Source organism: Stegostoma tigrinum, unplaced genomic scaffold (genome assembly GCF_030684315.1).
Source record: "Stegostoma tigrinum isolate sSteTig4 unplaced genomic scaffold, sSteTig4.hap1 scaffold_53, whole genome shotgun sequence".
NCBI classification, from domain to species: Eukaryota; Metazoa; Chordata; class Chondrichthyes; order Orectolobiformes; family Stegostomatidae; genus Stegostoma; species Stegostoma tigrinum.
In genome coordinates, this window is record NW_026728461.1 from 3,439,069 (window position 1) to 3,450,846 (window position 11,778).

The 11,778-nt window shown below is 42.7% G+C and overlaps 1 long non-coding RNA gene across 1 annotated transcript; it reads right to left on the reverse strand.

Moving 5' to 3' along the window:
• Nucleotides 1-624: 624 nt before the first annotated feature.
• LOC132208763 (uncharacterized) lies at nucleotides 625-9,899 on the reverse strand. Its single transcript, XR_009444910.1, has 4 exons — nucleotides 9,786-9,899; nucleotides 9,607-9,650; nucleotides 8,695-8,836; nucleotides 625-4,807 (listed from the first exon to the last, which is right to left on the reverse strand). It is a non-coding gene; the product is annotated as an uncharacterized LOC132208763 (long non-coding RNA).
• Between the last annotated feature and the right edge of the window lie 1,879 nt (nucleotides 9,900-11,778).

Here is an 11,778-nt window from a genome sequence, read left to right on the forward strand (position 1 = left end):
AATGAACTAGGGGATCCCTTTTCACACACTGCGGGTGGATTGTCTTTACCCAGTGTGAATGTGTTGATCTACAGCAATAAAACGTTATCATTTTCAAAACCTACTCTACAGTTACGTATTTGTTATTGAGATTAATGCGAAAGGACTAATAAATTAAACGCCATTTATTTCAATGCCAGAGGCCTAACAGCTAAGGCAGAGGAACTCAGGGCAAGATTGGAAACATGAAACTGGGTTATCATTGCAATTACAGAGGCAAGGCTCAGAGGTGGACAGGGCTGCCAGCTTAATGTTCTAAGATATAGTTCCTATAGAAAGGATAGAAAGTCGAAGGGGGAGGGGGAAGCAAAGCAAGAGAGGAGGGAAAAGTGGCATTTTTGAGCAAGGATAACATTACGGCGTTACTTAGGCAGGATATATCTGAGAATACATCCAGGGAAGTTATTTGGGTGGAACTGAGAAATAAGAAAGGGATGATCACCTTATTGGGATTATACTATAGCCACCCCCATTAGTCAGCAGGAATCTGACAAATAATTTTGAAAGAAGTTATCTGGAAGAATAACAGGGTGGTGATGGAAGGGATTTTAACTTTCCAAACAGACTGGGAATTCCACGGTCTAAAAGGCTTGGATGGAGCGGAGTTTGCTGAGAGTGTAGAGGAAAATGTTTTGATTCAGTATGTGATGTACCGACTACAGAAGGTGCAAAACTTGACCTGCTGTTGGCAAATAAAGCAGGACAGGTGACTAGGGTATCAGCAGGGGAGGACTTTGGGGCCAGTGACCATAATTCTATTAGTTTTAAAATAGTGATGGAAAAGAGTAGACCGGATCTGAAAGTTAAAGCTCTATATTGGAGGAAGGCCAATTTTAATGGTATTACACAAGAGCTTTCAAAAGTTGATTGGGGCAGATGTTCGCAGGTAAAACAGAAAGTTAGAAAGTGGGAAGCCTTCAAAAAAAAGAGATAACGAGAGTTCAGGGACAGTATACTCCTGTTCGGGTGAAGGACAATGCTGGTAGGTATAGGGAATTCTGGATGACTAGAGAAATCAAGGTTTTGGTCAAGAAAAACGAGGAAGGACATGTCAGGTATAGACAGCAGAGATCGAGTGAATGCTTACAAGAGTATAATGACAATAGTATACTTAAGAGGGAAATTAGTAGGGCAAAAAGGGAACATGAGGTAACTTAGGCAAATAGTATTAAGGAAAATCCAGTGGGATTCTAAAAATAGATTAAGAACAAAAAGGATAACGATGGAGAGATAGGGCCCCTTAAAAAGCAGCAATGCCTCCTATGTGTGGAATTGCAAGAAATGGGGAATATAATAAAACAAGTATTATGCATCAGTATTTACTACAGAAAAGGATATGGAAGATATGGACTGTGGGGAAATAAATAGCAACATCTTGAAAATTATCCATATTACAGAGGTAGTGATGCTTAAAACGTATAAAAGTGGATAAATTCCTGGGACCTGATCAGGTGTATCCGAGAACTCGGAGGGAAGCTAGGCAAGTGATTGCTGGGCCCCTTGCTGAGATATTTGTATCATCGATAGTCACAGGTGAGGGACCAGAAGTTGGCTAATGTGGTGCCACTATTTAAGAAAGGTGCTAAGTAAAATCCAGGGAACTATAGGCCAGTGAGCCTGATATTAGTGGTGGGAAAGTCGTTCTAGGAATCCTGAGGGATAGTACTTGAAATATTTGGAAAGGGAAGGACTGATTAGGGATAATCAACATGGCTGTGTGTGTGGGAAATCATGTCTCACTGACTTGATTTTTTTTGATGGAGGAACAAAGAGGATTGAGTAGCGCAAAGAGGTGGATGTGTTCTATATGGATGTCACTAAGGCGTTTGACAAGGTTCCTCATAGTAGACTGATTAGCAAGGTCAGATCAGATGGAATACAGAGAGAACCAGTCATTTGGAAACAGATCTGACTTGAAGGTAGAAGACGGAGTGCTGGTGGAGGGTTGCTTTGTCGACTGGAGGCCTGTGACCAGTGGTGTGTCATTTATAAAGATGATTTGGATGTGAATGTAGGAGTTATAGTTACTAAGTACCAATCCTTGCAGCATACTGCAGGTCAAAGGCCTTTCCAAATGGCCAGCTCTCCCTGGATTCCATGTGATCTAACCTTGTTAATCAGTCGACCATGAGGAATATCGAAAACATCCACCGCTCTGCCATCAATCTTGTTTCTAACTTCTTCAAAAAAACTCAATCAAGTTAGTAAGGCATAATTTCCTATGGACAAAGCCATGTCAACTATTCCCCATTCAGTCCACGCTTTCCAAATATATGTAAATCCTATCCCTCAGAATTCCCTCCAACAACTTACCCACAACTGACATCAGGCTCACTAAAAGTTTATTGTTCCCTGGTTTTATGTTACCACCTTTCTTAAACAATGGCACCAGATTAGCCAACCTCCAGTGTAACAGCTCACCTATGACTGTCAATGGTGCAAATATCTGAGCAAGGGGCCCAATCGCAAGCCTAGCTTCCCGCAAAGTTCGAGAATACACCTGAAGAGGTCCTGGGGATTTATCCACCTTTATGCTCTGTATGGCATCCAGCACCACCTCCTCTACAACATGGAACTTTTCAAGATACACATTCATTTCTCTAAGTTCTTTAGCTTTTGTATCCTTTATCACAGTAAATACTGATGTAAAATACTTTTTTGTATCTCACCCATCTCGTGCATTCCCACACATAGGCGGTCTTACTGTGCTTTTAAGAAGCATAGTAGTGTCAAAATTGGCCTCATTTAAAACTTTGACTCTTCGACCAAAGTCTATCCTTTTCCATAATTATTTTAAAACTAATAGAGATATAATCATAGGCCCCAAAATATTGTCCCCCCTGCTGACCCCTCAGTCACCTGCCCTACCTTATTTCCCAAGAGAAGATCAAGTTTTGAGCAGGGACTAATGACACCAGTACAAACAGCCCAAAGATCAAAGTTCATTCCTTGATTTAAGGGCAAAATCCTTCAAATGTGGTTGTGGTGAACTTGCTGGTGTGTTAACAGTTGGGATGATTGAGTGAATCCCTTTCCACACATAGAACAAGTGAATGGTCTGTCCCCAGAGTGAACTCGCTGGTGTCTCAGCAGGTTGGTTGAGTGAGCAAATCCCTTCCCATACTCGGAACATGTGAACAGTCTGTCCCCACTGTGAACTCGTTGGTGTTTCAGCAGGTTGCTTGACTGAGTGAATCCCAGCCCACAATCAGAGCAAATGAACAGTTTCTCCCCAGTGTGACTGCATTGGTGCATTTCCAGCTGGGATGGGTAAATAAATCCCTTCCCACAATCCCCACATTACCACAGTCTCTCCCCAGTGTGACCGTGCTGGTGTTTGGGCATTTCAGATGAATCTTCACAGAATCTTCGACACACAGACAATACGCATTTCTCCCTGGTGTGAACAGTGCTTCTTCCTTTAATGTTCAAAATCCTGAGATAATTAGGTTACGACAAACAGATTGAGTGTCAGATCTGGATGTGGTTTTGTTTGATTTCTCTGAATGCAATCACAATTTCAAACTGAAGAAAAAAAAAGTAGAGAGAGAGAGAGAAACCAGAAGAACACACACAAAGATTGTCAAACTCAGAAATTAATCTGATCAATTGTGGATGCAACACTGAGGGGCACTGCTGGATTATCAGTAAAACTGAACTGGTTCATTAAATGTCCTTCAGGGAAGGGAAACAGTCAGCGTTTGTCCAAAACTACAAAAAGAGATAGAGTTTGGACAGACATGAAGGGCAGGCATTTTATTCATCTGAAAATGAATCCAATTCCTGTTTTCTCTCCATACCCTCTGATCCTTCTGAAGGACTAAGATGCAGAAAAATACCTGAAATCTGAAATAAAAACAGAAAATGATAGAGATACTCAGCAGATCTGGCAGCATCTGAAATGGTGATAGATGCAGGAACCATTGCAATCTTGAAGAAGTGTTGAGATGATCATCCACTGCACCAAAATACAGGTTACACACCGAGTGCCAGAAAACGGGCCTAGCTTCAATAGGTGCTTGATGGCCAGCACCGATACAATGGGGACATTGTTGAACACAATGTTACCCGAGTGTCTGACCCCATTTAGTTCCGTGTTTCTCTCCTATTCTCTTTTAGGAAACAGGCAGCAGCAAGTAGTGAAGAATGCAAATGATATTTCGGCCTTCATTGTGAGAGGATTCGAGTACAGGAAGAGGGATATCTTTCTATAAGGGCCTTGGTGAGACCACACCTGGAGTCATGTGCACCTTTGTTCTCCTTTCCAGAGGAAGGATGGCCTGGCTACTGAATGATCGTAAAGAAGGTTCACCAGACCAATTCCTGGGATCACAGGACTGATGTATGAAAAGAGATTTGATCTTGATTAATCCTTCTTTCTTTTAATCTTTCAGCCACCGACAACATCATGAACTAATTTCAAATCCCATTTGCTGATTTGAGTCTTTTACTGCTAAAGCTATACTTTGGTTCCCATTCCCCTGTCATACGAGTTTAAATCCTCACCAGTGGAACTAGCAAAAGCATCAACAAGAATATCTGTCCCAGCTCTGCCCAGGACAATTGTTCAAGCTTGTGCATGTCCCACCTTCCCCAGAAACAAACAAACAGTCTCAATGCCTCAGGAATCCAAACCTTTTAAGTTATAGCTCCAGCCATGCACTCATCTCATCTGTCCTCTTATGCTTTTACTAGCACATGCATTGTAGCAGCTCACACTGTTACGGGATTAGATCACGAAAGGTCCTGTGGGGGGTATAAAAGAGTCCTGTTGAGAAGGAACATTAGGGAATTTACTTGGGTTTCTGTAAACAGACAGTTCAAAACACATAAGCATTTTAACAAGAGGCAGTTTTTAAAGGCCTGGTTCAGCCACAATCACAAGTTTGTTACTTAATAAAAAGTAGAAGCAAAAGTCTGATCCTACAGCATTCTGAACTGTTTAGGTAATTGTAACCAGAAATGCAAACAACCAATTAACATGAAATGGTTAGCTGAATTCCTTGAGCAAATGTTTGTCAGCAATAAAAGCAGCTCACTGTATCATTATGGAAGGAAAAGCAATAAATGGCGTAAACACAACCTCGAAAAGACCAACAACATAGGAAGGGGCAAAGGAAGATTATAAAGAGAGAAGTCAGGGCTGCAGAGAGATAAAACAATTGAAATGTAGATACGGATAATTTGAATAAATTCTTACATCCAAAGATCAAGGGAAGAGTGACAAAGATAGATTACAAAATCCGAAATGAAGATATGGTTCGTGCCTTAGTTATTTGTGAAATCTGAACAAATTTTGTTTCATGGCTTGGTAAAGCTCTAAAGTGACTGAATTTCACACTCAGTGGAACTGGAATAGATGCTTTTTATTAAAACAAGAAAGTAATAATGGAAAGCGCTTAGAGTAGAAAATGAAACTTCAGTTTAAAAATCATTTACAGAATGCAAATCGTTGGGATTGTAAACTGCAGCAGCAAGTCAGAAACACTGTTTGATCTTTTAAGCTGAAGTAAGAGAGGGATTTTTCCACAATTTGTCAACTGTATTACAAAATTGTAGTCACTTTATATCAGAGTTGAGTTTAAAAGACTTAATCACAATTCCTAACAATCCACACTACAGTTAGTAGAGAATTTGGAAAAGTTCTTAGTGATAAGATACCATTTTGGTTTTTGGCAAAAAAATGTGGTGCAGCTGGCAAATGTCTGAGGAGGAATATAACTGTCAAAAGCATTGTAAGGTCCCAAAGACAGACGAAGTAGTTTTCGAGCTAACCTCAGGAGATTATAGAAGGGTTTAGGACTGAACATAGTGTTGTCCACGATTGTTTGAACATAGGACATAGAACATTACAGCACAGTACAGGCCCTTCGGCCCTTGATGTTGTGCCGACCTGTCATACCGATCTCAAGCCCGTCTAACCTACACTATTCCATGTACGTCCATATGCTTGTCCAATGACACCCTAAATGTACCTAAAGTTGGCAAATCTACTACCGTTGCAGGCAAAGCGTTCCATTCCCTTACTACTCTCTGAGTAAAGAAACTACCTCTGGCATCTGTCCTATATCTTTCACCCCTCAATTTAAAGCTATGCCCCCTCGTACTGGCCGTCACCATCCTAGGAAAATGGTTTGCTTACTGGATTGGGTATATTGATTTGGGGTGTGTGGCTAACAATGACAACAATATTGCATGTAAATAACATCTAGCGAATGGAATAAAAATATCACAATCAGCCAGGGAAAGTTTGAGTGTCACTGTCCACTCTTCCAATCTGAGCTGTATTTAAGAGGGGAATTAGGCCTCATGTGAAAGCCAGGTTTGGAGTGGACTCTGGCCTCTCCCACACATGCGGTAACAGAGCTCTGAATAAAGGTCACTTGTACAACTGAACACAACACAAACTTCTCCCGACAACAATGTGGCACTGGGTGTAAGCTTGACAATACTACATTTGAGATCTCGTATTTTAGTGTATCTCTTAACTTCCTATCTTCAGCTTTCAGGTCCTCCTCCCTTGGTTTTCCTATGTCACTGTTACAATCGGATGTTCACCCTCCCACTCCAGAATGTCCTGAAGCTGCTCCGTGTCATCGCTAATCCTGGCACCAGGGAGGCAACATACCATCCTGGATTCATGTCTCTCTCTATCCCTTACTATTGAATCCCCTGTCTCTACAGTCATATTTATCGTTTCCCTCCCCTTCTATGCAGCGGAGTTACTCCGAGTGCCATGAACCCGACTGATGCTGCTTCCCGAGTGGCCACCCCAACATCCCCCACCTCTCTCCCCCACCCCCGACCCCCCAACTGAACAGTACCCAAAACAGTATATCTATTTGAGGGAGATGACTCCAGCACTTCCTTTCTGAGCCTTTTACTTGTCTGATAGTCACCCATTCCCTTGCTGTCTGTGTAATCTTCACCTGCTGCGTGACCAGTCTGTTGAGAATGCGACCACAACCTTCTCAGTTACCATGGATGCTCCATACTGACTGCACCCACAGCTCAAGCTCTGAAAAGCAGTTAACCAGTAGCTGCAGATGGACACACTTCCTGCACAAATAGCCAATAGGGACACTGGTAATGTCCCAGAGTTTAATGCGGAAAACTGTGAGGTGATTCACATTGGAAGGAGTAACAGGAATACAGAGTACTGGGCTAATGGTAAGATTCTTGATAGTGTGGATGAGCAAAGAGATCTCGGTGTCCATGTACATAGATCCCTGAAAGTTTCCACAAGTTGATAGGGTTGTTAAGAAGATGTACAATGTGTTCGTTTTTACTGATAGAGGGATTGCGTTTCAGAACCATGAGGTCATATTGCAGCGGTACGAAACTCTGGTGCGGCCGCACTCGGAGTTCTGGTCACCGCATTGCACGAAGGATGTGCAAGCATTGGAAAGGGTGCACAGGAGATTTACCAGAATGTTGCCTGGTATCGAGGGAAGGTCTTATGAGGAAAGGTTGAGGGACTTTAGGCTGTTTTCGTCAGAGAGAAGAAGGTTCAGAGGTGACCTAATAGAGACATACAAGATGATATGAGGATTAGATAGGGTGGACACTGAGGTCCTTTTTCCTCAGATGGAGCTGGCTAGCACGAGGGGATATAGCTTTAGATTGACGGGTCATAGATATCGGACAGATGTCAGAGGTAGGTTCTTTACTCAGGGTAATAAGGGCGTGCAATGCCCTGCCTGCAACAGTAGTAGACTCGCCAAGTTTAAGGGCATTTAAGTGGTCTTTGGATAAACATATGGATGATAATGGAATAGTGTGGGTTAAATGGGCTTCAGTGTGGTTTCACAGGTCGACACAACATCAAGAGCCTATGTTCTATTGTGCAAGAGGAGCACATCACAGGTGTGATGTCTTCTGTTTTGACTTCTCTCCAGATTAAGCCAGTTTCTGCCTTAAAAAGAATTTAATTAAGCTAGGTCCTCCCCCTTCATTTCAAACATTACTATTATAAACCTAAAGCCCCTAACTTTATTTAAGCTAATATATACTTTAAAAATTGTAAGAAAATTCTTTACAGTATCAAATATCAATTGGCTGTTTCCATTAGGACTGAGAGACTTTCTGAACTGCCCAAACTGAGACTGAGCATCACACTCAATCTTTCAGTTTCACTTTCTGTTTCACCCAACTCCAAAGCACTCTCATTTAGCCAAGCAGCACTCACAGTGCAGCCTTTTCATTTTCATTGTATGCTCACACCCACTCTGATCTCAGCCTCCCATACTGTTTCAATGCAGCTCAATGGAAGCTCAGGGAACAGCATCTTCACGTTAAATGCAGTAATTTATAAACCTCAGGAATCAACACAGACTTCAGCAGTTTCAGGATCAATGGAGTTGTCAGGAAATGGAAGATTCCACCTGGAGGGGTGCTGGAATTTGTGCCCATCAGGAATTTTAAAAGGAAGTTTGCAGGTATTCAAGAATGAAAAATGTATAGACTAAAATCATGAAGTGGGCGATTGGGACTAAATATGACAGTTCTTTCAAAGAGACGAGGTGTTGTTTGGACAAATCTACCCCTCTCAGGCCAATATCTCCTTTCTCAGCTGCAGGGTATAGAACTGAACACTTATCCCAGAGGTGATCAAACCAAAAATTTGAATATCCTGCTTTCAAGTTACAAACTTACCAGGAGTATTCTCCCATGCATAGAATGGTTAAACCTCTTTCCTTTCACTGTTAAGTGTCAATGATACTCAGATCCTGATCACTCCGCTTAATGGAGAACTTGCATTGGGATCCTGGTTTGCAAATTATTCTCAATAAATATCCTGTAAAGCAAATCCACAAGAGACAAATAACGGTCAGGCCTGGACAGAAATCCAGAAAACACAAGATTGTCTGGAAAAGGCAAACATTTCTCTTGGTTTCTGTTAGTTATGTATAAATCCTCCTCTTAAAAGCACCCTGCTCCCCCACACAGAAAGATGCAGAGGTAAAATACACCCATTATTACAGACTGAGGAAGTCAGACATTAATAAATTTGACGAGGGAGCACAAGGGGACTCAGAGCACTTTCAGTGATTTGATCCCAATCATATGAATACTGGGCAAACGGATATGCTTTAATAGATCATAATATTTAAAGCAGGACTTCCTACAGTGAGAGTGCAACAGGTAACATGAAGTTCTAAGCAAGGATTAGCGGATCCGAAACGTTATTTTTTTTCCTTTCACAGATGCTACCAAACCTACTGAGCTTTTCCAGCAACTTTGTTTTTGAACATGCAGTTCTGAACACGTTTTCGGCATTTCTCCTCCATTAAATATCTAACGGATAACTTGCAGCAATTTATACTGCCTGAAGCCAGTACTCCGCCAGCGTCAAAGGTCCTTCCCAGGAAATACACGCCGTGTCTCACAGTCTGGGAAAGAAGTCCAGAAAAACAAAAACAAAAACAAACATTTCTCTTGTCTTAATCTCCCCTCCCAAGCAAGAAAGGCTGCGCTTGCGTTCCACTGCAGGTTGCCACCTATAAATATGGCGATCCCGCATGAGTCCCGAAGATCATTGCCCCTAATAAAGATGGTGGCAATTACCTCTGCCTATCGCAGCCTCAGGTCCGTAGCAGTTTTTCCGTTTGCTGCAAAACACGGGACCGGCATGTTAAAATTTGTTTTCTGACATGCATCAACGGCTAATAAAGCCTCTCAATCAATACCGAAAGTATTTCCCTCCCGTTTTTTTGCAGCTTTCCTTTTTATCCCGTGTACTGTACCTTCCGAAAGCAGCTAACCCTCATTCGCAGAGATATTGCGCCCGCGGACAGAGGCGATCACATGATTTTCACACAGACAAACATCTCACTCGCTCTGATTGGCTGGAGGGTAGGCCGCTTCCATTGGCCCCGCCCCGTGCTCCGATTGAACCAAAGCTGACATCGCTCACAGGGAGATAGCAATAGCTGCAGGTGTTGGAGTCACAGATGACACAGTGTGGAGCTGGAGGGACACAGCGAGCCAGGCACCATCAGAGGAGCAGGAAAGTTGATGGTTCAGGACCCTTCTTCAGAAATGGGGGAGGGGACGGGAACTGAAACATAAACAGAGTGGGGGCTGGGGAAGGTAGGTGGGAAGGTGATAGGTGAGTGCAGGTCGTCAGTGGTGAAGATTTTTCCTGCTGTTCATTACCTCTGTGAGTGATGGTGAGGGTTCATCCCGAGATGGGGAAAAAAAGGGCCATTCCTGATTCTCCTAATGTACGGCAAAACAGCTTGTATTTTATGGAAACTTTTACTCTGTCATTTTCCTCGATGTTTTGGCTGTTTCAGAGACTTGGATAGAGCAGGGTCAGGAATGGATGTTGCAAGTTCCAGGGTTTAGATCTTTCATTGAGGTCAGGGAAGATGGTAAAAGAGGGGGAGGTGTGGCTTTGTTAGCCAAGGACAGTACAACGGTGGCTGAAAGAACTTTTGATGAGGTGGTATGGGCTGAGAGCAGAAACAGGAGAGGAGAGGTCGCACTGCTGGGAGTTTTTTATAGGCCCCTGCAAAGTTCCAGGGATGTGGAAGAGTGGATTGGCAAAATGATTCTGGGCAGGAGTGAAAAGAACAGGGTGGTCATTATGGCAGCTATTAACTTCCCTAACATTGAATGGAAATGCTATAACTCTAGTATGTCGGATGCATCAGTTTTTGTCCAATGTGTGCAGGAGGGTTTCCTGACTCGGTATGTCGAAGGGCCGACGAGAGGGGAGGCCACACTGGATCTGGTACTTGGTAATGAACCAGGCCAGGTGTTTGATTTAGTGGTAGGTGAGCACTTTGGACAGAGTGACCATAATTTGGTTATGTTTACTGTAGCAATGGAAAGGGTTAGGAATATGCCACAGGGCAAGAGTTATAGATGGGGGAAGGGAAATTATAATGTGATTAGGCAAGATTTAGGAGGCATAGAATGGGTTAGCAAAATGCAAGGGATGGGGACAATCAAAATGTGGAGCTGGTTTATGGAACAGATATTGCTGTCCTTAATAAGTATGTCCCTGTCAGGCAGGGAGGGAGCGATAAGGTAAGGGAACTGTGGTTTACAAAAGAAATTGTATCTCTTGTTAAGCAGAAGAGGGAGGCATATGTGACGATGAGACAAGATGATTCAGATGAGGCGATGGAGAGTTACAGATGAGCTAGTAAGGATTTAAAGAGAGAGTTAAGAAGAGCAAGGAAGGGACATGAGCAGACATTGGCAGGTAGAATAAAGGAGAACCCTAAAGCGTTCTATAGGTATGTGAAGAATAATACGATGTCTCGGGTAGGAATAGGGCCAGTCAAAGACAGAAGTGGGAAGTTGTGTGTGGACCCTGTGGAGATTGGAGAGGTGCTAAATGCTTATTTCTCATCTGTTTTCACTGAGGAACAGGAGAATATTGTAGAGGAGGTGACTGAGTTACGGGCTACTAGAATTGAAAGGATTAAGGTTAGTAAGGAGGAGGTGTGATCAATTCTAGAAGGTGTGAAGTTCGTAAATCCCCTGGGCCAGATGGGATTTTTCCGAGGATTGTCTGGGAAGCCAGATAGGAGGTGGCAGAGTCTTTGGCCTTGATCTTTGAGTCCTCATTATCTACAGGTTCAGTACCAGAGGTCTGGAGGATTGCAAATGTTGTGCCCTTGTTCAAGAAGGGCAGTGGGGCTGACCCAGGTAATTATAGACGTGTGAGCCTTACATCTGTTGTAGGAAACATTTTGGGAAGGATTATAAGAGATAGGATTTATT